The sequence below is a fragment of the Thermobia domestica genome, chromosome 4 (assembly GCF_964235325.1).
Source record: "Thermobia domestica chromosome 4, izTheDome1.hap1.1, whole genome shotgun sequence".
NCBI classification, from domain to species: domain Eukaryota; kingdom Metazoa; phylum Arthropoda; class Insecta; order Zygentoma; family Lepismatidae; genus Thermobia; species Thermobia domestica.
In genome coordinates, this window is record NC_137457.1 from 88,262,853 (window position 1) to 88,268,852 (window position 6,000).

Sequence of the window (6,000 nt, forward strand, 5' to 3'; positions counted from 1 at the left end):
CGATTTCATACATTGTTGTACTTCTTCAGTGCTCCTTAATGCCGCAAATTCCATAGTTAGTGCTACAAAAATAACTTTCTAGTTTTTAACCGTCAGTATTGGCGTTCTAACTTCATGCTAATAAACTTGGCAGGACACAATTTCGATTTAGCACATTGTTAGTGGTTCGTTAGTGCTCGTTAGTGCCGCAAACCTGATCGTTAGTGCTACCAAAACAACATCTCAATTTTTAGCCGTCAGTCTTAATTTCATTTAATTTCATGCAAACAGGCCAACATATCAAAATCAACCCATAAACAAAATTGCAGATTCGAGCAGAATTAGTGCTGTTTAGTGCTATAAATTAAAATTAGTGCTTCTATATATAACGTTTTTTGGGTAACAAGAGTGGTCCGTTTCATGAAGCTGACAAGCCACTTATGGCAGACCACGATTTCAACCTCTCATACCCTTAGTACTTCGTTAGTGCACATTAGTGATGTATATCTCATCGTTAGTGCTCTAAAGATAACGGATATATATATATATATATATATATATATATATATATATATATTAATCCATTTTCTCCAGCTAGTCGACACGCCTCACAGAACTTACAGCGGACAACAATCTCGAGTTTACCCATGGTTAGTGCTCCATAAATATCGCCTACAATTTTGAAGAAACAATTATTTTCCTTCTAACTCGTGCCAGTAGACCAGAGACAAAACATACTCCAGTGCTTCGTTAATGCTCGTTACTGAAGGATATTGCATAGCTAGTGCTCTACAGACAACGGCTACATATTTTCAATAAAGCCTTGTTGGCCTGCTAACATCGTGCCAGCAGGCCAGGGACGAAATCTGCGACAGATGACACCAGTCATTAGTGTTTCGTTAGTACTCGTTATTGCCAAGTATTATATCGTAAGTGCTCCATAGATAATGGCTACATTTTTTAATAATGGCTACATAATAGTTTAAAAAAGTAAAAAAAATCTACAGCATTATGCCAACTAACAACGGACGAAATGTACGACAGAACACAATTTCGATTTCACCCGTCATTAGTGCGTCGTTGGTACTCGTTAGTGCCCCATGTTCTGCTGCTCCACAGATAACGGCACATTTTAAGAAGGCATTATTCGCCAGCTAACTTAATGCCAGCAGACCAGGGGAAATCTACAGCAGAAAACATTTTTTATTACACCCGTCATTAGTGCTCGTTATTGCGGTATATCTAATCGTTAATTCTCCACAGATAACTGCTACATTTTAAAAAAAATCCATTTTACCCTTCTAATTTCATGCCAACACGCCACGCACGAAACCTACAGCAGACCATAATATTATTTTATCTATCATTAGTGCTTCGTTAGTACTCGTTAATGCTGTATATCTTATCGTTAGTTCTTGACATATATCAGCTACATTTTTAGAAACCATTGTTTGTCTGCTAAGTTCGTAAGAACAGACCACTAACGAAACCTGTCTTTAGCAATTTCATTTACAGCCGTCGTTACTGCTTCGTTAGTACAGAATATTGCATCGTTTCTGTTCCGCAGATAACGACTACGGCCAGGATGTTACTGCTTTGATATGCCGTATACACCATCATTAGTACTGACATATAATGGCTATTTTATTTAAAAAAAAACTTTATTGGCCTTCCAACTTCCTCCCAACAGACCTGGCACGACACCTACTTCAGACACTATTCAATTTCACTCATGGTTTGTGGTTCATTAGTGATCGTTAGTTCCCCGAACTTCAACGTTAGTGCTACACAGAATACACCTACATTTTATTTTTTAAAAAAAACTTCATTACTAGCCTACTACCTTCATGACAAAGGGCAGGCCAATAATGAAGTTAGTAAGCCAATAATGAATTTGTTAAGCGATATAGGTGTTCTCTGTGGAGCACTAACGATTAAATTTGCGCAACTAACGATATGTGAAGTTGAAATTGTGGTCTGAAGTTGGTGTCGTCCCAGGTCTATTGGCAGGAAGTTAGAAGGCGAATAATGGGTTTTCAAAAATATAGGCTTTATATGTGTGTGAGCACTAATGATAGTATATGCGGTACCTAATGAAAGTAGTAACGTCGTATCCGTAACCGTTATCTATGGAGCAGTAACGATGCAATATGCTACAATAACAAGCACTAACGACGACTGTAAATAAAATCGTTATTAGCGAATTAGGTATTGTCCTTGGTCTGCTGTAGCGAAGTTAGCAAACAAATAATGGTTTTTAAAAAAATATAGCTGTTATGTGATTAGTATATTGTTGGTGGCCCCACCAGCTACAGAAGGGGAAAAATAATGCTATTCGTTTGCGCTACGTTAGTGCTGGTCAGTACCCAAATTTCAACGTATGTGCTGTCAAAATAAGAAAGTTATGAACAATTTAATTTCGGGGTCAACTTGACATCAAGTTGGCCCCCCTTTTCCCTAATTGAGAAAGAATTGACTTTGTAATGCTAACCGTTTGTGCTACATTAGTGCTGGCCAGTGTTCAAATTTGACCGCTGGTATTGTTAACGCCGGTGTAACGAAATTATTTTTCGCCAAGTTGGCCCTCCTTTTTTTCTTAATTCAGGTAGAATTTAATTTTATAATGCCATGCGTTTGTGCTACGTTAGTGCTTGGTCGTGCCTCTACTCGTATTTTTCCGATAGTGGTGTTTAAATTTTTACGTTCGTGAACTTGGCATTGGTAATAAGTTTAGTGTTTAGTGCACTAATGTGCACTAAATATGTAAAATGATTTAGTAGCATTTGAGATCCCTACAGCACTAACTTTAGAGAAGTAGCATTTTTCATTTTGTAAAATTAAGGCCAAATTTAAAAGCACTAAAGGTTACTATTGTAAGGGTTCCTACTTCATTAGTAGGACTTATTGCAGAACTCCCAACATTATTGCTTCTGTAGTATGGACGCTATAAAATAAAACTTAGGGGATGCCAACTACACACTAGCTATTCCCTACCAAAACATTCACGATGAGAAGCTCTAATGTTCGGAGTTAGCAACCACTAACGATTGGACTAGAAGAGGTCATTAATTCCTTTGAACTTGGAGAGAATTTGACCAATAGAAAAACTAACATTCTTCTCTTTTGGGAGTTCCGTGACATATAATTGGCTGTATCTACAATAATAACGAAGCACTAAGGAACTTAGTAGCGTTTATAGAAGCACCAACGATGCACTAATTTTATCGTTAGTGCTTAAAGTGGGGTTCATAGTGTAATTATCCCCTGTCATTGTTTTGGCTCTAGAGAATTTACTACTCAAGCACTAAAGGCGTTACTAAGAAGCAATTTACTAAGAAACAATAACGATCCACTAGTGACGGCACTAATTTTTCGTTAGTGCTTGAAGTGGAGGCAGCGTGAAGTAGGCTCCTTAAACGTTTTTTACTTGTAGCATCTACACAGTAGTATGGGAGCCCTTTGATGTAGACAATAGAACAGCAGGGGGTTATATTTCATCTGTTACTTAACGACATCCTTGTTTGTGGGGCCGCGCCGGCCCTGGGTAGGGGCTTCAGCGAGTAAGATTTATTACCTGGGCAATCGAAGGGCATGAGAGGGTCTTGGAAAGTGGAATGATCTCTTTTTCTCTTGAAGCATGATCCTACACGGTTCTTTAATCGAAATTTTAAAAATGATAATCAAATTAAAACTAAAAATATGTTTCAGATTATTAGTACTCAACTATAACCCTTGAAACGCGATCCTTAGCTCCCACAAGTTTAACCCCTTAATTTAATTATGATTTTACTGAAATATTTAATTCGATCCATCAAAATGATGTTATTCTTTTAATTTGTTTTAATTAAAGTTATTTCCCCCACAATAAATTATTCGAAAATTTTTATTTGACTTGTAATTTTAAAATTATTTCTCTTGTAACTACTAGAACATTTTGTGTGAGCTTATTAAGAAATCCTTGTAATAAAATGTTCCGAAAATATTTAAAAAGTATGATTTTTAATGGATTGTTTCTGGTTCGTTTTACTACGTACAGTCTTAAGATGAGCTACGGTAACTTATAAAGCTTTTTTCTAAAAAGTATTAACAGAACAGAACAGAACAAAATAGAAATAAGATATGAGGAACGGGAAAGGAAAGGAATGAATATTTATTTTTATTTATTAATTTTTGGTTGCGAAGCGAACTTCGTTTTTCTTCCAGCTTTGAAGCAACAAATACCGACATCCGCCTCTTAGCTTAGCTATATCCTAACTGTGTCCGCTAGAAAATCAAAGATACATCTATCTGCCGTTTAGCTCTCTCCTCTGCTACAGAATTTTCTTTGCGATCTGATTGGCAAGCCAAGTACTGTGTAGCCACACCTCTCACTACTTGAACCAGGGGAGATTCTTATCTGTCAATCACTTTCTTTAATTGTGTGTGAACGGAAGTTTTCATTTTTCTTCCCTTTTGCCTATTAATGCTCATAGTTTCTTGTATGCACAGGTAAATTCCCACCTTTTTCCTGTATGATTGACTACCTATATTGTTTCCCTCTCTTCCTTTACCACTGAGTGAACACACTTCTCTTATCGTTATCGCGAATGGATGAATGATTCTTTTCTCTTACTTCGACCACTTTTTTGTGTACCGGCAGGTTATTTCCTGGCGCCTTTCTTTTCTCGTGGCTGACGAAGTGCGTTTGTAGGTACTTTCCCCGGCCTCCCGCCGAGTGCCTGCCTTTGTCTTTGCAAACAACTGAAAAAAGGTTCACCTGCCTTTGGATTCCCAATTAGCGCCCATATACAGTGTTTCAGACATTATCCCTTGTTAAATGGTTTATTGCTTTTTGTATATTTAGAGACAAAAATAGTTGCTGTGTTCTTTGTGGCAAGAATACAACACTTATTGAGATATACGTCGAAATGAAGACCATAATTTTTTACAGTATAAAGCTGACAACGGTTTTCGTTTCTTCGTTCAAACGTATATTTCATTAAAATTACATTTTTATGAAAATTGCAGGTTGACCTCGCCTTAACGAATTTTCTAGTTCTTTGTAGTTATTAGCTCGGACGTCTTGTGACGCGCCATATGCTATGAAAACCCCGTCAAACTGTTTTCTGTTGGTAGCAATGTGCTCACGAATCCAGACATACTGGGGAACTACAAAATAAAATTTGGTGACTACAAAGTTTAGGCACAATATGGAACTGTCTATAAATGATTACTTTGAAGAAATTGATATTTAATGACCACCTATCTCCATAAGTGTTCTGCGAAACTTTCTGTAGAAGTATTGAAAAAAAATGATAAATTGTTTTTCACACCCATGTACAGAAGACTGATCCCTAATTTATTATAGTTGATGAAAAAGCAAGAGGAAATCGGATTTTATCTGTTTTATTTACTTTAATATCAGCAGAGCGGCGGAAGGATGAATGGTATGAGTAAGTGAAAATAGATTTGAGATGTGAGGAAAATAAACTATCACATCGAATGGATTGCGGTTTATAACCACATGAACGAGAAAAGCCGTCTTTATTATTCAGCTAGCACAGACAGTATCCAAAAGTTTTCTTTTTCTTGTTCTGAATATAATTTTTTGGAGATAGAATTTGGGTGTTTGATTGCAGTGGTAGCAGTGTTGCCAACGAAGACTGTTTTAGTTCTTTTGCAAAATTAAGGTAAGAAAACTTTAAGTAATTTTATACACAGGAAATATACAATTAGATATTTGCAGAGATTGATTAATTTATGAAATTGATATTTCGTTTTCAAACTTTGTTTTCTTTATTGAAAAAATTGTTTTCATCACGATGACTTAATTTTAGTTTATAGTCCCGTTCAGCAGTGAAGCTATTTTTTGTAGTCCATAGAAAACTGTTAGACTTTGAAGTTTTTTTTAAACCTCTACCGGGAATCGTACCCTCGATGAATGTGAACATCTGAAATGAGATTGGATATTGCTTGGTAGGAATGAAAAAGGCACGTTCGTTAACCGCTTAGGAAGAAAGAATCTCTATTATTATTATTATT